We start from the raw sequence: 26,384 nt of genomic DNA, 5'->3' as shown, positions 1-26,384 counted from the left end.
TATTATGGACATAACATACCTGAAAAATCAGAAATTTAAAGATGAAGAAAAAAAACCACAATATAACAGAGGATTAGATGGTTGGATGGCATCATCCACACAATGAACATGAGTTTGAGGAAACTCCAGGAGACAGTGTAGGACAGGGAAGCCTGGCGTACTTCAGTCCATGGGGTTGCAAAGAGTCAGACACGACTTAGCGACTGAACAACAGCAGCAGTTAGTTTGAAGGATCCTTTAGCAAGGGTCATTGTTCTTCAACCAATATATTTTCTCCTTGTTTCAAATTCTGTAATGTTGATAATAGTGGGAGAGCCTTTATCTAGCCATTATTGTTCAGTACATATCAGGGTGTAATTAATGCAGGACACCTTTTCATATGTAATAAAATGAGTAAGATCTTTAGAAGAAGCCCTCTAGTGGTCTGCCTGGAGACCCCACCCTGCCTGGTCCCACCCATCGCCAGGCTCTGTAAGTGTCAACGCTGGAAACCTACCTGGGGGAATTAGCAGCCTGGCCAAAGAAGGGGCAGACCACAGGCGTCTGTAAAGTGGCTTTGGGGTGCAATAGTTTCACCTCCAGCCCCACACCTGACTACCAGCAAGCTGACTTCTTAAACCTTCAGTGCATTGACTCCTTCTTGAGAGCTGGTGAGAAGTGGCTTCTTACTTGTTCCAAAGCAACAGGGGACCCACATCCATAGGACAAGCCCCTGACAGCTCTGTCAGCTGAACCCAAGGAACAGTGGAGAATGTTTCAGAGAGTTGAAGTTCTCTCACCTTCATTTTCTGGCATTTTCTTGCCAGCTTTAAGGAGGACCTTTCTTTAAACTTAAGGAGGACCCCTACAGCATGTTATTTTCCCAGAGCTCTTTTTCTTTGGGACAGAAAGTATCTTCCTCCAGAGGCAGTTTCCTTATTGTGGGGGCTTTCCTGGTACTGGGGTCCTGCTGGGAGTGCCTGAGGCTGGTACTCTGTGGGTTGCAGGGGAGGGAGCTGAGCCCTGATTCTCCCACTCACCTTCCCTGCTTGGCCTCCCTGGAGAGCTGAGGGAGTCTGGGTGGAGGACAGGCTCACCTTTTTTGTGGCAAACGCTCTGCAGTCAGCTGGCAGAAGTGGTTCCCTCTTGTCTCCTTATAGCATCTCTTTCCCTCCTTGGCCTCCCTACCTCTCTCTTCCCCTTCCTTTCTCTCTCTCTGCCTTCCTCTCTCTCTTTCTCTTTCTCTGTCTGCCTTGTTCTAGAACAGGCTTACAGGGTCCTTTCCCCCGCCCCCTATTTTCTGGTGAAATACTTCTTTACAAAAATTAGAGCATTTTTTATTTGGGTTCCTCCCCCCCCCATATTGCTTTAGAAGCTTTGAATGGACATTTTAAAAATATATAAAATGAGAAATAATTTCAGACAAGAAAGTTGTGTGCTGTTCAAAGACCAAATACATCCTTTCTTTCTGTCCTTACATGTATGCCATGCAGCTCTGTAGCTCAGCTGGTAAAGAATCCACCTGCAATGCAGGAGACCCCAGTTTGATTCCTGGATTGGGAAGTTCCCCTGGAGAAGGGATAGGCTACCCACTCCAGTATTCTTGGACTTCCCTGGTGGCTCACATGGCAGAGAGTCTTCCTACAATGTGGGAGACCTGGGTTCAATCCCTGGGTTGGGAAGATCCCCTGGAGAAGGGAATGGGTACCCATTCCAGTATTCTGGCCTGGAAAATTCCATGGAGCAACTTTCACTTCCCTCTGTCCTCACATGTGTGACATATAGCAGTCTTAGATGCCTTGAGCCTCCAGGACACACCTGGTTTGTCATCACTGACTTCTGAGATGTAGCCAGCATTATGCACAGTGCTCCTTAACAAAATGGTCCTTTGCTTATATACCTGTATATTTATATACCTACAGGCTGTAATTTTCTTACATTTTGTGTCATTAGTGGTTGTAACTTCTTTGCAGAAGGGAAAAAGTATTTCAGTTTATGATACTGTTTCTTGTATGTTTTAGCCTGTCCCCAAGAAACATGAGCTAACACTAAGAAATATTTTTGTAATTTCCAGTCCCATTAAACTTAGTGATAATACGAAGATGAAGGTATTCTCATCTAACTACATATTTATTTAATAAATAAAAGAAATTTATTAACTTTGTTAAATTATTTATTTATTAAATAAAATAGAGATTGACAAGTATTCGGAGTCACTGAAGACATCAGTCCTACTATGTTCCCGGTCATGAAATGTGACTCTTTACACTCAGATCATCTTACTGTGAAGGCAACCAGCATTTTATGCCCCAAGCCTTAGCTCCTAACTCAAATTCAGCTAATTTAAAACTCCCTCTTACTTTGTTTTCTTTGCTGTCTTAAAAAAAAAATTTTTTTACAAAGACATAATGTAATAATTGACCATATTCCCCCTCATTGTACATATCATGCCCCTGACTCATTTATCTTCCACCTGAAAGTTTGTACCTCTTAATTCCTAACCACCCTCCCCCCTAAACCCCCCTCCCCTCTGGAAACTACCTCTTTGTTCTGTTTACCTATAAGTCTCTTTCTATTTTGCTAAGTCATTTTTTCCTTAGATTTTACATATAGGTGAAATCATATGGTATTTTTCTTTCTCTGCCTGACTGACTTCGGTTGGAATGATAGCTTCTCGGTTCATATGTATTGCCACAAATGGCAAGATTTCATTCTTCTTTACAGCTGAGTAATATCCCACTGCATGTCTGTGTGTGAGCACACGTGGGTGTGTGTATACATATCACATCTTCTTGATTCATTTATCAGTAGGCATGTAGGGTGCTTGTGTATCTTGGCTGTTGTAAATAATGTGGTGGTGAACATAGGGATGCATAGTCTTTTGAAATTAGTACTTTGGTTTTCTTTGGATAAAGACCCAGTAGTGGAATTGCTGGATTGTATTGTCGTTCTGCTTTTAGTTTTATTGAGGAATCTCCATACTGTTTTTCATAGTGGATGCACCAATTTACATTCCCACCAATAATGCATGAGGGTTCTCTTTTCTCCACAGCCTTGTCAGCACTTGTTATGGCTATCTTTTTGATAATAACCATCCTAACAGGTGTGAGGTAGTATCTCATAGTTTTTATTCTCATTTCCCTGATGATGTCGATCTTTTCTTGTACCTGCTGGCCATCTACGTCTTTTTTGGAAAAATGTCTATTCAGATCTAAAATTCAGATCTGCCCATTTTTTATTGGAAGTGTTTTGGAGTGTTGAATAGTATGGGTTCTTTCTTTATTTTGGATATTAGCTCCCTATCAGATATATTCCTCACAAATATCTTCCTCCATTCACTAGGCTGCCTTTTCATTTGCTGATTGTTTCCTTTGCTGTGCAAAAGCTTTTCAGTTTGACGTAATCCTATTTGTCTATTTTTGCTTTTGTTTCCTTTGCCCAAGGAGACATTTCTAAAAAATATTGCTAAGACCAATGTCAGAGAGCATACTGCCTGTGTTTTTTTTCCTAGAAGTTTTGTGGTTTTAGGACTTATGTTTAAGTTTTTAATCCATTTTAAGTTTATTTTTGTATATAGTGCAGAAAAAATAGTCTAATTTGCTTCTTCTCATGTAGCTGTCCAGTTTTCTCAGCACTGTTTATTGAAGAGATTGTATTTTCCCCATTGTATATTCTTGCCTCCTTTGTTGTAGATTAATTGCCCATGTAAGTGCAGGCTTATTTCTGAGCTGTTATATTCCAATCATCTGTATATCTGTTTTTGTGCCAGTGCCATACTGATTTGATGACTGTAGCTTTGTAGTGTAGTTTGAAATCAGGGAGCATGATGCCTCCAGCTTTATTATCCTTTCTCAAGACTGTTTTGGCTCTTCTGGATCTTTTGTGTTTCCGTATGTATTTCAGAATTATTTGTTCTAGTCCTGTGGAAAATGTCATTGGTACTTTGATGGGGATGCCACTGAATCTGTAAATTACCTTGTATAGTACTGGCATTTCAACAATATTCTTCCAGTCAGTGATGGTGGCATACCTTTTCTTCTGTTTGTCTTTTTCAGTTTCTTTCAGTAATGTCTGTTTTCAGAGTATAGGTCTTTAACCTCTTTAGTTAGATTTATTCATGGGTATTGTATTCTATTTGATGTGGTTGTAAATGGGATTTTTTTTGGTTAATTTCTCTTTTTGATAGCTCCTCTTTAATGTAGAAATGCCACCGATTTATGTGTATTAATTTTGTACCCTGAAACTTTGCTGAATTCACTGATGACTTCTAGTATTTTTCTGGTAGGATCTTGAGGGTTGTCTGTATATACCCTCATATCATCTACAGGTAGGGACAGTTATACGTCTTCCTTTCTAATTTGGATTCTTTTTATTTCTTGTCTGATTGTTAAGGCTTCCAGTTCTGTGTTGAATAAAAGTGACAAGAGTGGGAATCCTTGTCTTGTTCCTGATCTGGGAGGAAATGCTTTCAGTTTCTCGCAGTGGAGTGTGATGTTAGCTGTGGGCTTAGCATTCATAGCCTGTATTAATTTGACATATGTTTCTTCTATACCCACTTTGTAGAGAGTCTTTATCATAAATGGACGTTGAGTTTTGTCAAATGCTTTTTCTGCATCTGTTGAGGTGACCATATGGTTTTTATTCTTTGATTTGTTAATGTGGATTCCCATTGATCAGTTTGCAGATTTTGAACTAGTATTGCATCCCTGGAATAAATCCCACTTGGTCATGGTGTGTTATCCTTTTAATGTATTGTTGAGTTTGTTTTTCTCAAATTTGTTTGAGAATTTTTGCATCTATGTTCATCAGTGATTTTGGCCTGTAATTTTATTTTTTGTGATATCTTTGTCTGGTTTTGGTGTCTGGGTGATGATGGCCTCGTAGGATGAGCTCAGAAGCATTCCTTCTTCCCAAATATTACACAATAGTTTGAGGAGGAGACGTGTTAACTCTTCTCTAAATGTTGTTAGAATGCACCTGTGAAGCCATCTGGTCCTGGACTTCCATTAGCTGGGAGTAAAACTCCACTCTTAATAAGTATACTAACTACTATTTTTTGGTAACTTACTTGTACCACTTGCCTTGCAAAGAACTCAGTTATAAAGAAAGAATCTTGTGCCATTGTTAAAAACATCTTTAAAGAAATCAGTTTAGAATTTATCAAAGTTTTGTTTCGCTCACATGTATAACCATCAGTTTCATGTAAATAACAATTTACCTTTGTAGACCTTTCTCTCCTTCACTATCAACTTTATAAATTTTTGTCCTGCTTTAAAATCTCTGTCCTTAGGAAATGAGCTGTCGTTTTGACTATCCCTTTCACCTACAGCTGTGCCATTCCAGAGCCCCATTCAGTGTTTACTTCCCCCTTTATTCAAATCTTCTCTCCTCATTCAAAGGGTGAATTAAAACAGAAGTTAAACATGAAACTTTAAAGAAACTATTTGTGGTTATTTCTCTTACACAAAATTCAAATCTATTCTGATACTAATATATCCATCTCACATATCTTTCTTCAAAGACCGAGGACTCTTTCTTTGTTTAAATGGCATGTAGCCACACAAGGGGACTTCCTGCCACCTATTTGGAGAGCGTGTGGAAGTTGAGGGAGGAAGAGTAGCAGAGAGAGGCACTCTCGGAGCCCATGTTAGTGTTGCTCTCCATAGCTCATGCTTACATGTATTTATAGACAAGCATGAAGCCTCCAAAGAGGCTTAAAGCAGGTGTACCAGGTAAAAAAGAATGTTTGTCTGCATTTATTTGTGCTTATATAAATATACAGTCCAAACAGAAAAACAGCCCATTAAAAAAAAAAAACCAAAACCCAGTCATCTTGGAAGTCCAAGACTTTAGAACTGAAGGAAGCTAGGATATCAAATAGGACACCGTTTCTTTGTAGCCAAGGCTTTGGGTCCCTCCACTGTGATGGGGGAAACGAAATGCAGAGGCTGATAGAATGTTTAGTGACTTGATAGACCTCCAAATGAGAGGAGAGCCCCTCAGCCCAATTCAGAGGGATCATTTCAACAAAGGTTTCTGTAGGTTAAGCCCTCTCCAATTTGCAACCCCTTTCACAAACCTCTAGTTCTGCCCTCTTCCCATCACCATAGCAACACTTCTAATAACCGACTAGAGGGGAAGAAGCAATTTTGCAAATGTGACCATCTCCTACTCTCAGTTTTGCCGCTTTGTGTGTGTTTTCTTCAGTCAGCCCATCCTGTGGACTTTTGTTCTCCTCTCAGGATCGTATTATGTTATAATAAATAGCACCTGGCCATTAAAATGGGAAAGCCAGGCCTGAAAACTTTAATAACTTGGCTCTAAGTATTTCACTCAGATCAGTGGTTCCCAAGTGCCAGTCTGTGGCCTAGCTGCTTTAGAGTCAATGAGACCCCAGTCCAGACCAGGTGGATCCCACTCTCGAGGCATGGTGCCCAGCCACCTGCATTCTTACTGTTCTCCACTGAGGTGCCACCAGGTATGCCACTTACGATCAAAGGACGGGTGTCCTGTTTGCTATCCTTGGTTCCTGCAGCTCTGAATTATTATACCTCCGTAATGACTTTGGGGGATTTTTTATGGGCTGTTTTTCTCTTTGGACCATATATTTATATAAGCACAAATAAATATAGACAAACACATATTTTTTACTTGGTACGCCTGTCCTGAATAACCAGCATCCTGACTCTTGTCTATATATCCTATATAGCAAATAGATGAAGAATAGATGCAGTTCAGTTCAAACTGCATGGATGATAAAAGGGAACTATAGGATCTGTTTTAGACAAAAAAAAAAAAAAGAAAAGGAAAATTTAATCGCAAGATGGCCCCACCCTTAGTTTTCGTTAGGTAAGATATGAAAGATTTCAGAATTTCAATCCCACTTCTAGGCATACACCTGAAGCAGAACATAATTCAAAAATGCACATGCACCCCACTGTTCTTGGCAGCACTGTTTACAGTAGCCAGGGTATGGGAACAACCTAAATGTCCATCAGCGGGTAAGTGGGTAAAGAAGATGCAGTGCATATATGTACAGTGGGATACTCAGCCATGAGAAGGAACAAAACCGGGTCATTTGTGGAGACATGGCTGGACCTAGAGACTGTCACACAGAGTGAAGTAAGTCAGAAAGAGAAAAACAGATATCGTATATTAATGCACATATGTGGCATCTGAAAACATTGGCACAGATCATCTTATTTACCAAGCAGCAGTAGGGACACAGCCATAGAGAAGGGGGACACAGCACAGATACCAAGGGGGAACAGAGGGGTGAACTGAGAGACTGAGATTTTTATACTATGTGTGAAATGCTAATGAGATCTTACTGGAAAGCGCAGGGAACTCTACTCAAAGCTCTGTGGTGACCTAAATGGGAAGAAAACCCAAAAGGTGGGGTGGGGGGAATATATGTGAGTGTATATAGCTGATTGACTTTGCTGTACAGTAGAAGCTAACACACTATTATAAAGCAACTATAATTTTTAAAAAAACTTCAGAATTTAAAAAATAGTAGACATTAAGGGAAAAAGAGAGTAACGCAGGCCAAGGTGGGTATGAATCATCTGCCGTTTTCAACTCTCTTTCCTTAGAGGCCCGGTATAGATCCCCCAATTCTGATTGGCTGTCCAACTTCCCAGCACTAATTTTTCCATGATTCATACTGTGTCTCAGCTGAAAAGGATGTGAAAGCTGTCACAGTCACAAATGGAAATGAGTGGTGACTGTGCATCACCAGTTCCCGTCTCTGAATGCAGGTCTGTTGCTGTGTGCACCATCGGGCTGTACTGTTATAACGTTAATTTCCATAGATGCCACTGGCAGCCAGTCTGCAGTTTGAAATTTTCCGGGTCACACTTGTCTGCTTGACTCAGTTTAGCGACTTGATCTGAAACGTTTCCAGGTGATATGCTCACCATTTATTCTGACTCTGAGACAGTCTGCAATGGGACTTTCAGGAAAGATTCTCTGTCGTGTTCTCTAGATTCATCACGGTCATGTGAAACTCATCCAGAAGTATGTTATCTGCCTGCCCTCTGGGTTTCAGTGCTTCAGTGCTTTGCTGAAGAAAGAAAAAAAAAAAGATTTGTTTCAGAAATTTCAGCGGAGATGACTAGCAAATGGTTTTGAAGATTGATTAAAGTTGGTTTAAAGATTGGTACCAACCTTCTTAAAGAAAGGATCTTAAACTGCTCTTACCTTGCTTGCTACACCATCTGGCCTCCTAAGCAGTGCAATGTAGGTTTGGTCCGTTGAGCAGCCGAGAGTTCTGGCTTCTGACCAGTACTGACATTGAAAAGGTGGGAAGTTCTTTATACAGTCCTTTTGTATCAGTGTTATTAATCATGATGAAATCAAGTGGATTCTTATCCAGAATTTTTCCTAAAACCACTTGAATATTTGATTGGAATAATTCATAAATGTTGATATGGCCCCCAGATACTCTTTGTCATTGGTGCTTCTGGAGTTGATCAGCTTTGAAATGGAAATGTTGGCTTGCTGGTTTGCATTTTATTTTTTCCCTCTTTGCCAGAGAATCTCTGCTTCCTAGAGGAATTGTCCCCATCCTCCAGGCCATACAGTGGTCCAGCTCAGATTTCCAGTAGGTGAGAAAGAAAGCCTCATGAGCTTTTAAGATCCAGCATCCCAAGATCTAAACCTGGACAGCATATTAAAAAGAGGAAGCTTCACTTTGCTGACAAAGGTCCATATAGTCAAAGCTATGGTTTTTCTAGTAGTCAGTGTACAGATGTGAGAGTTTGACTGTATAGAAGGCCAAAGAATTGATGCTTTCAAACCATGGTGCTGGAAAAGACTCTTGAGAGTCCTTTGGACAGCAGGGAGATGAAACTAGTCAATCCTAAAGGAAGTCAACCCTGAATATTCATTGGAAGGACTGATGCTGAAGCTGAAGCTCCAATACTTTGGCCACCTGATGCAAACAGCTGCCTCTTTGGGAAAGATGCTGATGCTGGGAAAGATTGAGGGCAGGAGGAGAAGGGGTGACAGAGGTTGAGATGGTTGGACGGCATCACTGACTCGATGGACATGAGTTTCGAACAAATTCTGGAAGATAAGGAAGGACAGGGAAGCCTGGCGTGCTGCAGTCCATGAAGTCACAGAGTCAGACAAGACTGAGCGACTAAACAGCAACAGAAATGATCTTGTATCGCTGCAGCATATTTATTTTTGCATTTCACTTTATCTTTAAAAGCTATTTATTTTAGCTTATAGAAAACTTGGAAAGATGCTTAAGAGGAAAGAAAAATTATACCATAGTCCCAGATAAATTGTTGGTTATAACCATGGTGTGTTTCCTTCTAATCATATATCTACCCATTCCATATTAACAAATCCTCACTGATCATAAGGTGCTAAAGAAGGCTCTGAAGTTATTTGACAGTTAACTAGAGACAGTTACATTATTAGGGAACTCTCATTAAATCCAAGGGCTAAGAAATTTGTCTCAAACAACTTTAGAGATCCTCTGGGTTTGGCAAAGGTATTAGTGATGAGGAAAGTGGGTTGCAGAGAAAAGGGTCATTTTCACCTTGATTCTATAAACTACGCAAAGTGTGTAAGTTAACATAGAAAAAGGAGAAACGGAGGCATCCTAGATGATGCAATGACACTTTTGTTAACCTTGGGTTAGGAATATGGAGAGCCAAGAGCGTGGAAATAACCTCAGGTAGACATTCTTCCCCACGTTTTTACCTTCTCCTCTGGATCTAAAGGCAAGGAACTAATATTAAACAGTCGAGTTTTATTCTATAATGGCACCCATTATTATCCCAAGAACACTCCATTTTCTTCAGATAATTGGAGTAGGTTAGCTGTCAACAACCCTGGAGTAGATGCCCAGTTTGAACTGACTCACCCAAATGTTCCTGCTCCCTTGGTGAGTCCCTTACATGCATCACTGCTGTGCCATTTTCTCAACTATTGGCCCAGAGGATCTCCCTGCCACCCTGGCACACAGTGTGGCTTGACACAGTCCAGGCTGGCTAGATTTCTTACCCTAATGAATGGTTGCAGGCCGGACCTGCAGAACTAACAGCTACCTAAGTCAGACTGGGGGCAGCTCCCTTCTTTCACACAAATGGCTGCTGTGTCTGAAAGAGTTCATTAGAGAGTTTAGTAATAGCCTGTGTGTGTGTGTCAGAGAAAACACTGTGTGTGTGTGTGTGTGTGTGTGTGTGTGTGTGTGTGTGTCCTTTGTAGCACTGTGAGCGTAACACGTGGCTTAATAAAAGCTCAGGAGCCCAGGCTACTTCCATGGCTGTGGCTGAACTGCTTTCGTAGGCTTAGCTCTCCTGAGAATGTAGAGACTATAATGCCTTGAGATTGTAATGGAGCCCAAGTGAAACTGTGGGCATGAAAGTCCTTTGAAGCCACACAGTGCTGGGGGGGGAAGGGTTCTTTGGGGGTTTTAGATGACTTAGGGGTGAATTGGATCTCCCAGCCTGTGACTTGGCTCTGAGCCTCTAAGTCTCCAGTCACCCCTCACCTTGATGACCCACTGCTTCTTACAGCATCATTGCTGGTCCATGCCCAGTTGGTTCCTTCATTCCTTGGATGGGTTTGTAGGACCAAGTAGGCAAATAGTTAGACCTCACCTTACTGGTTTTGCCTATAAAAACTGCCTAGGTAAGCATTCCCTGGGGAACTGGGGTCCTGTGTGAGCAGTGGCTAGCCTTGGGAAAGATCCGGATGTGTTCACTTGTCCGATAATTCATAAAACTCATTTTTTTAAAAGTCAGTATAGGTTCGATTTCCTTGGGAAGGCAAAATCAGTCCCAGGAGGGATGTGAGGAGAAGACAGAAATTGATTGAATGGAACAAGGAGGAAATAGGCACGCAAGGGTTCAAGAGATGCTGAGCATCCTTGGGCTGGCAAAGTCTAACCTCTGACATTGACTCTAACCCACCAAGTCCGGAAAGCTCAGTGACAGCAGGATTATAAAATCGGTGGCAGGAAGCAGCTCTTAGCTTCAGGGGAGAAGCGCATTTAACTGTCTAAAGAGGAACCTCTGGGTCTGTGGCGAGGAGGCTAATTAAGGTGATATTAATCTGAAACATCTTCATGCTCATACAAGTAGAGAACTTTAATTCTGGTGCTTATGTTTTAATAATCTTCTGTTTCTGTATTTTATTCCTTAATGAAATACCATTTTTCAAATCTAATGTGTTCTTCCAGTAAATACCCTTATGAAGAGCTTTATTTTTTCATCCAAACAGTTTTAAATCCTAAGATATATAAACAAAGGTGTTTATTGTTACATTGCATTAGTGAAAACTTCAAAAATGGTTGGCTCATCTGTATAATAGAATACCATGAAGTACATAGAAATAATGAGATGGAACTACTTATAGATAGGAAAAGATGTTGGTGGTGTTGAATTATACAACTGTATTTTTAGTAAGATCCCATTTTTATAAATATCAAGCATATATGACTAAATAAGCTTAGGAATGCATCTATAAAGAATGGTCATCAAACTGTTAATGGTGTGTTCCTCTAAAGGCAAAAGTTGTAGAGGGAAAATTTCATTTCCTTATCCGTGTGTGTATATATATATATATATATATATATGTACTGATCTGTAGCATATGGGTTTTTTTTTTACAGTTTTTTATTTTTCTAGAATTCAGTTTCCTTTAAAATTGAACACCAGCAGAAAGAAAAAGATTTCAGAAAGAAAAGATCACTAGAGGCACCAGGCACTATAATTTTCTTAAACCGGATTCACTGCTTCCCAGATTAAGGCAAGAACTTTGAAAAACCTGAAAAAACCCCAGAGATTTCAAAGTAGGCAAAATAGGCAATGGATGTTCCCCAACATTGTCTGCTTAAGAATTTGAACTGTAGATACACAGAACCTCTCACTTGGATGCATCTCAGAGGCATTGTCCTGAATGAAAGAAGCCAGTGTGTCTAAAGGTTCCACAGAGCAGGATTCTGTTTATCTGACACCCTCAATGTGGCAAAGCTATGGGGAAGCGATCAGTGGTTACCAGGGTTTGGGAAAAGGGCTGGCAAAAGGAAATTGCTTTTGGTGAGGGATTTGCTCTGTATCTTGATTGTGATGATGGTAAACATGCCACTTACATGCCAAAATTCATAGAACTAGTCACAGAAAAGTGCATTTTACTCTAAGCTAATTTTTAAAAAGTAAAGCAATAAAATAAAGAACAGGGAACCGAGGAAGATTGTGTGTCTGACCCCCACACAGAAGCATGGCTGTGGTCTTCCAGTTGTTCAGCACCATCTAGCCATCCACCCTGCAGGTCTCGCTCTCCTTGATGGAGCCCCAGAGGCAGCCTTACCCTCACCTCTGCCCACGATCAGTTCCTCCACCCACAAACTATAAGGGATTGTTCAGTTTCTGTCTGAGTAAATTCCATGTTTGGAAGCTTGGCATCTTTCAAGCCTTTATGTTGGATTTGCATATATACCTTCTGTGTAACTTCCCCTCTGTAACTTCCACCAGTGGAATCTAATCTAACTGGTAATAAGATAAACTACGTCCAACCTCTTAAAACAGCAGAAACTTCTGTATACTGCAGTAATGTCTCCGCTCTCTCAGCATGTCATGTCTCCTCCTCTGAGCTGCCTCTTTGCTCATACGGCTGCATGCTAGTTTCCAGACCCTCCACCTCTCCGGGCTCTTTTGTCTGCCGCCTCATTTACCAGCGTCCCTCTGGAGACACAGGGGCCAGAGTGAATGTGCTTCTCTGTCTATCTGTGGTCTGACAATAGAGCTGGCCCGGCTCTGTTGCTGATGCTAACGGTTTATCATTTAGTGACACTGATAGTTGCTTTTCCATCTCCAGAAACCATATCGCTCTGTGGACGTGAAGTGTGTAAACACTTCCTTTTACAATACGCTGCTGTGAAACCTCAACTCTCATCTGGTTCTGCAGGAACAGGATCTTTGTCTTTTTTTTTTTTTTTTTTTTTGCTTTACAACATTGTATTGGTTTTGCCATACATCAATATGAATCCGCCATGGGTGTACACGTGTTCCCAATCCTAAACCCCCCTCCCACCTCCCTCCCCATACCATCCCTCTGGGTCATCCCAGTGCACCAGCCCCAAGCATCCTGTATCCTGCATCGAACCTGGACTGGCGATTCATTTCTCATATTATACATGTTTCAGTGCCATTCTCCCAAATCATCCCACCCTCTCCCTCTCCCACAGAGTCCAAAAGACTGTTCTATACATCTATGTCTCTTTTGCTGTCTCGCATACAGGGTTATCGTTACCATCTTTCTAAATTCCATATATATGTGTTAGTATACTGTATTGGTGTTTTTCTTTCTGGCTTACTTCACTCTGTATAATCAGCTCCAGTTTCATCCACGTCATTAGAACTGATTCAAATGTATTCTTTTTAATGGCTGAGTAATACTCCATTGTGTATATGTACCACAGCTTTCTTACCCATTCATCTGCTGATGGACATCTAGGTTGCTTCCATGTCCTGGCTATTATAAACAGTGCTGCAATGAACATTGGAGTCCATGTGTCTCTTTCAATTCTGGTTTCCTCAGTGTGTGCGCCCAGCAGTGGGATTGCTGGGTCATAAGGCAGTTCTATTTCCAGTTTTGTAAGGAATCTCCACACTGTTCTCCATAGTGGCTATAGTAGTTTGCATTCCCGCCAACAGTGTAAGAGGGTTCCCTTTTCTCCACACCCTCTACAGCATTTATTGCTTGTAGACTTTTGGATAACAGCCATTCTGACTGGCGTGAAATGGTACCTCATTGTGGTTTTGATTTGCATTTCTCTGATAATGAGTGATGTTGAGCATCTTTTCATGTGTTTGTTAGCCATCTGTATGTCTTCTTTGGAGAAATGTCTATTTAGTTCTTTGGCCCATTTTTTGATTGGGTCGTTTATTTTTCTGGAGTTGAGCTGCAGGAGTTGCTTGTATATTTTTGAGATGAGTTGTTTGTCAGTTGCTTCATTTGCTATTATTTTCTCCCATTCAGAAGGCTGTCTTCTCACCTTGCTTATAGTTTCCTTTGTTGTGCAGAAGCTTTTAATTTTAATTAGGTCCCATTTGTTTATTTTTGCTTTTACCAGTATTCTGGGAGGTGGGTCATAGAGGATCCTGCTGTGATTTATGTCAGAGAGTGTTTTGCCTATGTTCTCCTCTAGGAGTTTTATAGTTTCTGGTCTTACGTTTAGATCTTTAATCCATTTTGAGTTTATTTTTGTGTATGGTGTTAGAAAGTGATCTAGTTTCATTCTTTTACAAGTGGTTGACCAGTTTTCCCAGCACCACTTGTTAAAGAGATTGTCTTTACTCCATTGTATATTCTTGCCTCCTTTGTCGAAGATAAGGTGTCCATATGTGTGTGGATTTATCTCTGGGCTTTCTATTTTGTTCCATTGATCTATATGTCTGTCTTTGTGCCAGTACCATACTGTCTTGATGACTGTGGCTTTGTAGTAGAGCCTGAAGTCAGGCAAGTTGATTCCTCCAGTTCTGCCGGGGTCCAGCCCCGGTGGATCTAGGGTGATTCGAAGGTGGGGGGACGGAGTCGGCGTCTTTGGAAAAATACATATTTAATCACAGATATAGAGAGATTAGAAATGGATAGTGTAGTAGGAAGATTAGTGGAGAAAAGGAGGCTGAATAACTTGGATTACGTGGAATAGCATGCATGCTCCAGATGGGAATTCAGCCAGAAAAACGGGAGCAAGAAAGAAGCGACATGAGGGAATCAGTCTTTCCAGAAACTGATCCGATTTCTTTATTTTGGGGTTTGCTTATATACCTTTTGTTACACACAGGGATGAATACAGAGTCACGTGGGGGTCAGCAGTCCTGACCCTTGTCAAAATCAGGTGCTTCACATAAATGTATTAAAAAAAAAAGGTCTTAGGGATATTACATCATCTTCTGGCCATGAGTGAGACCTGCTGACATTTTATGATCCTTTCTTTCTGATAACCAAAAAACTTATTTCTTCCAAGGGTGTTTTTTCTTAAACCAGGCACCATCCTCCAAATAAAGCTGCATTACTATAGGGTGAGGGTGTAGTGAGTTACAATCAAGAAAGGAATTTATTCAACCCAAGGTTAACATGATTAGTCTTAAAGGTTAATACTTATTTTTCCTATATGCTTAAAGGTTAATACTTATTTCTCCTATATGTTAGTTATATTCATTATAAGGGTAGGGAACATGGAGATTTAGCAGCAAACATCAGCCCAACAAATGAAAATCCTTTCACCAATGCTCCCCTTAAGATCTATTTAGTCTTAAGATATGATAAAGTTACACTTTTACATAGCAAGGACACAGTGATTTCTAACAAAGCACAGTGATCTATTACAAAAGAAAAAAATCCATTAACTCAAAAAGTCTAGTATTTCTAACATCAAAAACTACCATATTTCCTTTGCTATATTCCAAATACATTGATTAATATATTCCCAGGTACCTAAGGATATAGAGGCCTGGCGGCAATTATTGACTCAACAAGAAGAAAAAGTCCTATGCTAATTAAGACTCTCAAAATACTCCAAAACTCTCTGTGCTGTTTATGGTTGAGAGGTAGTAAACAATCATGTGCCTAGTGGCGGCAGTAAGGATAATCCTGTCACACAAGCTAGTCTGTCAGCAGAGAGGTTTGACCTGAGACATCCTTGTCCCACCCAGAGCAGGGAATTAGCAGCAATTATTGACACAACAAATGAAGAGACCCTTCACCAATATAATTCCTAACCGACTATACTAATAATTTCTAACTCCCCAAAAGAATTTGCCTTTAGTAAGTCTAAAACATCTCGTGCCTCTCAGATTCGGAGGCTGTAAACAATCACATGTGGCCGGACGAACCTATACAGGTGGGCTAGATAACCCTCAGAGGAGTCTGTAAGCTGAAACACTCTTGTCACACCCAGGAATTTTTATTGCCTTGGAGCTGCACGTTTACTCCTTCTCCGAGAGAAACGGTTATGGGGAGAGCCCCCCGTAAAGTCAGAGGTGTAGGTGAGAGCATAAAACAGACTCTGGTTTTGGGGTTAGATGCTCGGGAACAGGGGGTTTCCTGAGGCTTGATCACGCCTTTGCGTATGCCAAGCCTCCTTCCTCATGACCTTTGCCATGGGCGGAATTCCTCACGCTGGCCCCCGGCACAGTTCCATTCTTCTTTCTCAAGATTGCTTTGGCTATTCGAGGTTTTTTGTATTTCCATACAAATTGTGAAATTATTTGTTCTAGCTCTGTGAAAAATATGGCTGGTAGCTTGATAGGGATTGCATTGAATCTGTAGATTGCTTTGGGTAGTATACTCATTTTCACTATATTGATTCTTCCAATCCATGAACATGGTATATTTCTCCATCTATTAGTGTCCTCTTTGATTTCTTTCACCAGAGTTTTATAGTTTTCTATATATAGGTCTTTAGTTTCTTTAGGTAGATATATTCCTAAGTATTTTATTCTTTTCGTTGCAATGGTGAATGGAATTGTTTCCTTAATTTCTTTTTCTACTTTCTCATTATTAGTGTATAGGAATGTAAGGGGTTTCTGTATGTTGACTTTATATCCTGCAACTTTACTATATTCATTGGTTAGCTCTAGTAATTTTCTGGTGGAGTCTTTAGGGTTTTCTATGTAGAGGATCATGTCATCTGCAAACAGTGAGAGATTTACTTCTTACTTTCTAATTTGGATTCCTTTTATTTCTTTTTCTGCTCTGATTGCTGTGGCCAAAACTTCCAGAGCTATGTTAAATAGTAGTGGTGAAAGTGGGCACCCTTGTCTTGTTCCTGACTTTAGGGAAATGCTTTCAATTTTTCACCATTGAGGATAATGTTTGCTGTGGGTTTGTCATATATAGCTTTTATTATGTTGAGGTATGTTCCTTCTATTCCTGCTTTCTGGAGAGTTTTTATCATAAATGGATGTTGAATTTTGTCAAAGGCTTTCTCTGCATCTATTGAGAATATGGCTTTTATTTTTCAATTTGTTAATGTGGTGAATTATATTGATTGATTTGCGGATATTGAAGAATCCTTGCATCCCTGGGATAAAGTCCACTTGGTCATGGTGTATGACCTTTTTAATGTGTTGTTGGATTCTGCTTGCTATAATTTTGTTAAGGATTTTTGCATCTATGTTCATCAGTGATATTGGCCTGTAGTTTTCTTTTTTTGTGGCATCTTTGTCTTTTACTGCCGAATTCCATGTGTATTCTGTTCAGTTGTATCTTCCTAGAGTGACCATCCCAAATTATCCAGACCACTTTGCCTCCTGCAGGGTTCTGGCGTCTGGCATATCTACCTTTCCAGCCTCAGGCTTAGACATGCCAAGTCTTCATTTCTGCCATCTTCATCTCCTAAAATACTGAAAGAAGCGAGAAGTCTGAATTTCATGTCTGCCCCATCACTGCTGACTCTCCAGGGGAGTCTTCTCCCCAAGAAAAGAAATGCCAGCCTGTCCCCAAGCTTTCCTCTGCCTGTGTTCCTTTCTGAAAATATGGCTCTTGTGTTCTGAATGTTGTCACTCTTTATAGGTGACTGTTAATTGTACATAATTGTACACCAGTTTAGGTGGCTGGGGCAGAATGGCGCCGTCTAAATACAAGTTATCACACTAATTAGCATCACTGCATACTCAAGCAGCTTGGAACCCTCCCAGCCTCCTCCAGTATGCCATAGGTGCACAGTTACTATGAAATTGCCACACATCTGCGTGATTATTTCCATAATTGCTGCACTTGAAAGGTGACTGCCCGTCTCTTCCACAATGAAAAGGTGTTAATTATGTTAATGATCAGGAACTCTGAAGCAGCTTCTCTTAGTGGGTCCTGGAGGGGAGATGTGCTGGAGTAGACAGAGAAGGCAGGTGGCCGGGGACGTGATGCCAACATGAGGGCAAATGGGCATGAAAGGAAGTAGAAGTTTTACAGAGAAAAGTGAGAAAAGTATCTAAAGGAAGAGCAAATTAGAAATGGTCATTGAAGCAATTTGTTGGTGTGATTAGAAAGTGCCCTTGTTATAATGAGGTAAATAGGCCAGTCTGAACAAAGTCCCCTGTGGTCATCATCTTTTAGCAGGTTGCTCAGGATGTAAGGATGAAGATGGAAGGTGCTAGCTTGCCCTTTTTCTTCCTTTTCTAGAAACCAGGCATTTAATTCTAAAGTTCTTTTATTAATTCTCATTTCACCAAGTATAAATAAACTCTCCCAAAAGCAAAATTTCTGTGCTGGTCCACCTTATCAAATGCTTGAAAACACTAAGAGAGCCTGATATATAAATGCAATGTTAACAAACACTGGGTTGTTTTGTATAGTTATTCCTAAATTAGTTGATCAAGAGCCTGCATTCATTTCAGAGCCCTTACCTAAAACATTGGGCTTTCATGATGGCTCGGCAGGTAAAGAATCTGCCTGACAATTCAGGAGACACAGGAGATGCAGGCTCGATCCCTGGTCCGGGAAGATCCCCTAGAGGAAGAAATGGCAACCCACTTCAGTATTCTTGCCTGGAAAATCCCACAGACAGAGGAGCCTGGTGGGCTATAGTCCATGGGCTTGCAAAGGGACAAACAGGACTAAGTGGCTAAACAACAACAGCAACAACAGTTCCAAATATATAAAGGACTCATACAACTCATCAGCAAACAAACAGAAAGAACCCTATTAACAAATGAGTAAAGTATCAAAAGATTCAATTAGATATTTTCCCAAGGAAGATATACAAATGGCCAAAGATAGTAAAAAGATGCTCAGCATCACTAATCATCAGGAAAATACAAATCAAAACCACAATATCACCTCATGCTTGTTAGGAGAGCTATTATCCAGATGACATCAAATGCTGGCAAGGATGTGGACTAAAGGGAACCCTTGTGCACTGTTACGGGGGATGTAGATGGGTGCTGCCATCCTGGGGTATGTGCCCTGTGTTCCAAAGGCCTGGCTGTTGATCGGGTGAGCTGGGCAGGGTGGGGACATGGCCTCTGGGTTGGTGGTCCCTCTGGGTGCTAGTCTGGCTCACAGTGCCCCTGTCCGTGGCCTTCACTGTGTCCCTCCCAAAGCATCAGACGCTGTCACCATGTCTAAGTGACCTTGAAATAAACTGTCCAGCCTACCAGTCAGGGTGAAGCGACTTAGGGAGAAAGGAAAGAAGAAATGTCGTTAAAAACAGCCTAAAACTTGTCAAATGGATTTTGCACGTGACCACCAAAATGCAGATTGTCCGTGAGCTTTTCTTTTATTCCAGAGTCCCCAAAACTTGTACCCTATTGACTGTGAGCTTCTTTTGCCTGAAGAAGCCTAGTATGTTTCTTTTTACTTTTGTTTTCAACAGAGGAGGAAGGATATAGTAATCTACTATATGCATGTTCTTGTGTATATACAAGCGCACAAATGGAACTCTCTTTAACTTAAGGTTAATACATTCTCTAACAAATGCAGGGTAATCTAGTAGAAGACGAGAATTGGGAATTGTAGCCGGCAGGCGTTTCAATCACAGATTCTAAATTGCACTTCAGTTAATAATGAAATTCTTGCAGGAATTAGCTTCAAACTTGTATTCAAGGATCGAATTTGAGGAGTTGTCCATATTGATTTGTGAGGTGTAACGGTACCTCCCGTGATCCGAATGCTGTGAATTTGCTGCCTGCAGAGAGAAGGAGAGCACAGATCAGAGCAATCTATTACTGGGGAGCCCCAGCTGTGCTAGAGCAGACAGCCCCAACTAGTGAGGGGGTCCGGGAGCCTAGTCATTATGTACAGAGATTTTTATTGCAGTATGAGAAAGACTTGGCTTTATTTTATTACACACATAAAAGCATTATTTTATATGTCTATATAAGCTTGTGCGTGCATGCCAAGGTCGCTTCAGTTGTATCCGACTTTTTGCGACCTATCGACTGTAGCCCTCCAGGCTCCTCTGTCCATGGGATTCTCCAGGCAAGAATACTGGAGTGGGCTGCCATGACCTCCTCCAGGGTAATCTTCCCAACCCAGGGGTAGAACCCCCATCTCTTATGTCTCCTGCATTGGCAGGCAGGTTCTTACCACTAGTGCCACCTGGAAAGCCCTTATGTAAAGATATTGGACATGAATTTGAGCAAACTTCAGGAGATGGTGAAGGACAGGGAAACCTGGCGTGCTGCAGCCCATGGGGTCACAAAGAGTTGGACACAACTTAGCGACTGAACAACAGATATAAACATACACATTTATCTGTATAGATATGTACATACATGCATGTATACAAGGCAATTATGTGTATATACACTGTGTAAAATAAAATGTGTCATTTCATTAAAAACGCCTCCTTCAGTGCCAGGAACCACTCCTCACATGCAGTTTGTGTCTCTCAAAATCATTTGTAACCAAGACTGTGGCATAAATTCTAGAATTTGCTGAATGGATGAGTATTTGTATTGAAAGTGTCTGCTTTACATAACATAACATAAAATCTGATTCGTTTTTTATATTTAATTGGAGTTTAGCTCTTAACCTTTAAGAAATCAATGAATAATTTATATGTAAGTGTAAATATTTTTTGAAAATTTTCTGTCTCTGATCCACATATAGTCCATCTTAATTCTTGCAACTTCCCAGGACATCCCGACCTCCTGAGCTTCTTTTAGTTGTTCTCATTTTTCTGAGTGAACAAACGGATAGGGTCACTTTTTGGAAAGAGGGTTTTACCTTGGGCATTCTTGGGAAAATCCTGCCATGATATCCATCTTTCAGTCACCAGGGTCCAGCTGAGTGTACAGTGTCAACCTGTATTTTAATGAAAAACATATCATTTAAGCCATCAGAAGATTGTAGTTTATGCTGTGAAGAAATAAGGGACATTCTTGCCACTGTAACAAACCCTACTGGTCGTTCCCTTTCTTCCTGCTATTAGGTGATCTCATTTGGCTGATTACCTCCTTTGGAAGGATGATGGTTTGTTTTTATTCTCGTGGTGCTAATGTTTTCCCAGTCTGTAGTTTTAGCACAAGGTTTCCTTCACGCAAAAGGGAAACACACACAGTTTATCATGATATGCTGGTTGGAAAACAGGAAAACCAAAGGTGACTCCTCTAAGACCATGGTGCACGGGATAAAGAGGGAAGAGGCCCTTATATTGCTTTTGAGAAAGTGAAGAGAAAAATGCTACCCAGAGAGGGAGGGTACCTTTCACTTCAAGCCTTTGCTTGTATGTATTTCCTTATGTTTGTTTATTTGGCTGCACTGAGTCCTGGTTGCAGCATACAGGACCTTCAGTCCTCCTTGTAGCACGTGGATTCTTTAGTTGTGGATGTGGGAATCTAGTTCCCTGACTAGTGATCAGACCCGGGCCCCTTGCTTTGGGAACACAGAGTTTTAGCCACTGGACCACCAGGGAGGTCCCTCAAACCTTTGCTTTTGCTCACACTGTTCCCTCGTTGTTCTTTTCACTGGTCCAGTCTCATCCATCCTTCACGACCCATGGCCCTTTCTGCTCTCTCACTAACCATCAGCAGCCCTCTGCTGTCTCCACACTGCGTGGTTGGTCCCCTAAACCTAACCTGGTGGTAGTTCTCTGTGCCCTGTTGCCTCCAATTATTGAGTTCCTATTAAACTCAATAATCCACCCTGTACATCTCATGCCTTTGTGTAACTCTGTGTATGGAGTCTGCTTTCCTGGTGGCTCAGTGGTAGAGAATCTGCCTGCTAGTGCAGGAGACCCAGGTTTGATCTGTGGGTTGGGAAGATTCCCTGGAGGAGGAAACGGCAACCCACACCAGTATTCTTGTCTAGAGAATTCCATGGACAGAGGAGCCTGGCGGGATACAGTCCATGGGGTCACAAAGTGCATGGAGTAGATACTTCATAAATGCACTACATTTGGTGAAGGATCTCATAAGATGTTCTGTGGTACCCCCTGTTGCTCAGCTTAGCTTTCTGATTCTGCAGAGAACTGATGAGTGTTGAGTAACAGAGATACAGTGATGCTAACTAGACACCGCCTCCCCAGCAGCCATGCCCCCATCTTCTTTGTGTCCCCTTGTGTCTCCAGCACAGGCCACGTGCGCCAGAGGTTCTCGGAACCCGCTCACTGAATTGAAAGAAAGGGAAAGGGCTGCCTTCCTGATGCTGTGGCCCCAGATAAAATAGCTGCAGTCTCAGAACTCAGGTCTTTGGTCAACCTGGCTTCCTGTGGGGCCAAACCCACACTGATAGCTATCGTTCTGGAAGCATAAGAAGCAACATGCTGCCGGATCGTGGAACAGCTGGAGAGAAGCAGCCTCAGGCTTTGCTGTATCCCCCTCCTTAGGGACCCAGGACGTAACTAACCTGCACCATCCACCAGAAAGGGGAAACCTTTCAGATCTTCTCTTTTCCCCCCTATTTTTCTGTGTTTTAAATTCTGAAGTCTGTCCATTTTCTCTTGGAATTGCAGTTATTTTTCTTGTTACTTTTTTGGTGACTGAGTAAAAATAATCCTAACACAAAGTGCCTACATCATCATACCTGCCTTTCACAACATCTGCAAGTGCTCATGGGAGTGAAATTGGGGAAGAGGTATCAGGGGATCCTCGCACACCTGCTCCCAGCCCTGCCTGGTGGGTGGTGAGTAGGCAGGGCCACGGACACGGCTGCAGGATTCCAGCCAGCATCAGCCCCCCGCCAGTTGATGAAGGATTAACTTCCTGTAGTACAGGAGTGCTGAGACCACAAGAGTATTTTAGTCAGTACCGTAAATCCTGATTAACAGCAATGTTCATTTTTGTCTTGGAGCTGAATTTAAAGTTTCTCTCTTTAGATAGACTTACCTGGCCCATGTTTTGTTGTAGTTTGTTGTTATTCAGCTAGAAGTCAGGATTTAGTTTTCTCTTCTCCAATTTCTACTCACACACAGCTCTTTTGTGTATATTTTTAACTTAGACAAATGACACTGTACTGTTGATAGTACTCTTTTTTTATGCTTTTTCCCCCAACATTATAAAACATTATTTGTGTTACTGTATGTACATGTAGTTCTTTGCCTCTGGAGTATATTAATAGATCTCAGATGGACTTGCAGGACCACACTTAGGGCATGGGCAGGCTATCTTTCAAGATGTACTGAAAGATAGTTTGACTTGATTTGACAGAGTGGCTGCACCAGGTTAAACTCCCCCCAACAGTGTCTTTTAGGACCCTTGGCTTCTGCACGTCCTTGCAGGATTTGGTTTTACCCAACTTTCTGTTTGCCAGGCACTTATATCCATTTTAATGGGTGTCAAGTAATGACATGTAAATTTAATTTGTGTTTCTCTGAAAACAAGTGCTTTTGTGAATTTTCTATTCCTGTCCTTTGCTCACTGTTCTGTTGGCACCCTTGGTCTTTTCTGATTGATTTGCAGAGATCACTTATGTGTTCTAGATATTTAGATCTAAAGATGGCAAATATGATCTCTATACCTGTCATGCTTGTCAACTCTTCCTATGATGTGCTTCATTAACCAGGAAAGTATCTGTTGTTTGTTTTTGGTGTGTACCTTTGGAACCTTGCTTAAGAATTCTTCCCCTTATTCCAGTCGTATAGATAACCATCTACCATGTGTCCTTTTCACCTTAATTTTCAAAGTGTCATCCTGTAAGTCTTTGGTATACGTTGATTTCTGTTTCTTTTTGAGTGAAGTAAAAAAATCTCCACTCTGGTTTTCATATGGTTGCAATGTAGTTCAGCAGGTATGCTGAGCCCTGGGTGATATGGCCAGATGGAAGCATCTGCCGTGTCTTTCTCTGGTGGTTCCCAGACTTCAGTGTTTGTGAGGATCACCCAGGAGCCTTGAAGAAATGCACATTCTTGATCCCTACCAGAGATTCTGGCTTATTAGGTCTGTGATCAGGCTCTGCTTTTTATCCAGTTCAAAGTGGTTCTGATGCAGGTGGTCTGTAGCTAGTACCTTGGGACATAGGACCTTACAGTAGGCAGTTGTAGTGGGTTGCCAGTTGTAGCAGAGACCTCACTTTAAGAAACCCTGTCCACAAAAATTCAAATAAGGGACTTAGAGCAAAGGCAATGCCATGGAAAATTTACCTGCAACACCCCCAACCCAGCTTTTAGAGTGGGGGGGGGGGGGGCAGGTCTCACTGGCTGTGAGGGAGCTAGGCTTCTATATGCAAGAGTTGTTAAATATTTTATACCCAGCTCTCTGTACACGAATGCTGAATTTGTAAAAGCACAGGAGACTAGAAAAGGGGTTTTCAAGGCCGTTGTTGGTTTAGTCGCTAAGGCATGTCCAACTGTTGCGACCCCCATGGACCGTAGCCCATCAGGCTCCTCCATCCATGGGATTTTCCAGGCAAGAATACTGGAGTGGGTTGCCATTTCCTTCTCCAGAAGGCTGTTACCACCCTGTTAATACCTCTGTTATTATCTGTTGCATAATACCTGTAGCAGTAATACTGCTGTTAATACCTCTCATCTTATTGTAAAGAAGCCCCCTGAAGTAGTCATGGAAATGTGAAATCTCGGGAGGAAGAACCTTCTCAGGGTCCAAATTTGCTGTATTTTAAAGGGAAGAAGTGAGACCTGGCAGTTAAAGTTCATGGACTGTTTCCAGGCTTTTTTTTTTTTTTTAATGGCAGTAAGATATAATTGCATTAAATTACTGCATCTCCAAATGTGTTTTGAAGCAGCCTCAATGCCTTATTTGAAGGACAGGCTTCTTAGGACCAATTCAGTAGCCTGTTCAAAACTGAGGAGCATTTTGGTCCAGGACCATGGCAGGTGACAGCTATTTGCAGTGCCCAGGCTGGGTTGTGGGGCTGGGCAGGGTTAGTGGGGATCCCTTTGGTTCTACAGATGCAGAGGAATTTATGCTAGATGCATGAGGCTCCTGGGGACCCAACCACTCTCCTTGTTACTGAAAAATAAAAATGTGCTGTGATTCCAACAGTTGACATGTATTATCACATTCATCGTCATCATCAGGGTAATAATAGTGATACCTCTGGATTCATACAGCCCAGTTTACATAGGACTTTGCACTAGATTATCTCATAGTCATAATGGCTGCCTTTTGTTGAGTATCCATAATGAGATGGAGGTTTTATGTTTATTGCCCTTAGACCTCCCAAGAATGTCTCTGGGGCCATCTTTAACTAGTTTTAACATTGTGTTCAAGTTAAAAAGGGACCTGTTTCTAGAAATCACGCAATGAATATCTAAACTCATTTTCATAGAGCTGTTTCAGCTAAATATACCTTTTCAGACACAATCCTTTATTCCTCAGAATCCATCTTAATAGATCCAGTGGTACTGACCCCTTTATCGTTCTTTTTAGAACAAAATTAACACACTTGGAATTAAGTTTTCTAAATGAATCAGTCATCTTCTACCAGTTACAGGGACATCATTGATTAAGGCCTCTTCATTCCAAAGGCTGCCTGTTTTCTTTGAAAGCTGTGATTGGACACAGTGTCAATCAACAGTGTCCAAGTTGTTTTTTTAGATTGCTTCTGACCTTACAGACCATATTGCCAATTGCCTTCCGCCCCTCAGGGCCTATCACAAACCCTCCTCAACTTTTCTTTCTACCAACATCAAGCACAGTATCCTAACTAGTGTTAGGCAGCTACAAACACATCTTCATTTGTGGCATTTCTCCCAGTACTATTTATAATATAAAGTTTTGAACTAAAAGCTAGACAAAACTATGCATAGTTACAGCATACAAAACCAAACCCAAGTATTCATTTTTATGAAAATGTGCAAACAACCATTAAAAAAAAAAAAGAAACCTAACCTAACAATCCAGTTCAAACAGATGTGGACTTCTTAAATTATAGCATCAAACTGATACTACAAACTGAAACTACTTTTTGAGACCCACATTTTTAAAATACTCTCTCAAGTCTCTGCTCCAGGAAAGCAAAACCCCATCTACTACCAATTACCACTTACCCACTCATGGAATGGAAGAACAGAGGTTGTTTTTTCCTGTCTTATTTTTTTCCACCTGTGTTTTCCTTCATTAGCATTTTCTCAAGAGAGACGATAAAGAGCTGTGAGCCATTTTTGCCTTAAAACACATTAATAATTTACCTCCATCCCTGGGACATCAGCATAGGATATACCCATTAGTTAAAGGGTCAGTAAAACTGCACCCACAGGAGAAGGGAGGTCCAGTGACTCATTCCCTGCAGCATGTGTGAGTTAACAGCAAACAGGTATCAAAGGAAAGGAGTCGGCAGCAACTTTCCCAACCACAGGACCAGAAAGTAAGTTTTTCTCATCTGTCATCACGGGAAGTTATTCTAGCTGGGTGGCAGAGCCGCAGTCTGTGGTTTAGATGGCAGTGCGTGATAAATCAGAACAGCTTCTGGAGTATTTTGGTACGTTTCTTCATCAGAATTGCAATTCTGTTGCGAATCAGCCATTTATTCCTGAGGTT

General features: G+C 41.3%; 1 protein-coding gene and 1 long non-coding RNA gene across 9 annotated transcripts in view; one reads left to right on the top strand and one right to left on the bottom strand.

The window, feature by feature from the left end:
* Positions 1-26,384, top strand: part of ULK4 (unc-51 like kinase 4) — a 528,243-nt gene that overhangs the window by 448,903 nt on the left and 52,956 nt on the right. The window lies entirely within an intron of this gene.
* LOC132658169 (uncharacterized) lies at positions 14,731-24,805 on the bottom strand. The gene is made up of 2 exons (XR_009597350.1): positions 20,674-24,805; positions 14,731-19,630 (listed from the first exon to the last, which is right to left on the bottom strand). It is a non-coding gene; the product is annotated as an uncharacterized LOC132658169 (long non-coding RNA).

Source organism: Ovis aries, chromosome 19 (genome assembly GCF_016772045.2).
Source record: "Ovis aries strain OAR_USU_Benz2616 breed Rambouillet chromosome 19, ARS-UI_Ramb_v3.0, whole genome shotgun sequence".
NCBI lineage: Eukaryota > Metazoa > Chordata > Mammalia > Artiodactyla > Bovidae > Ovis > Ovis aries.
Note: the sequence above shows the minus strand (reverse complement) of the source record. Positions and strands in the feature narration are given on the sequence as shown.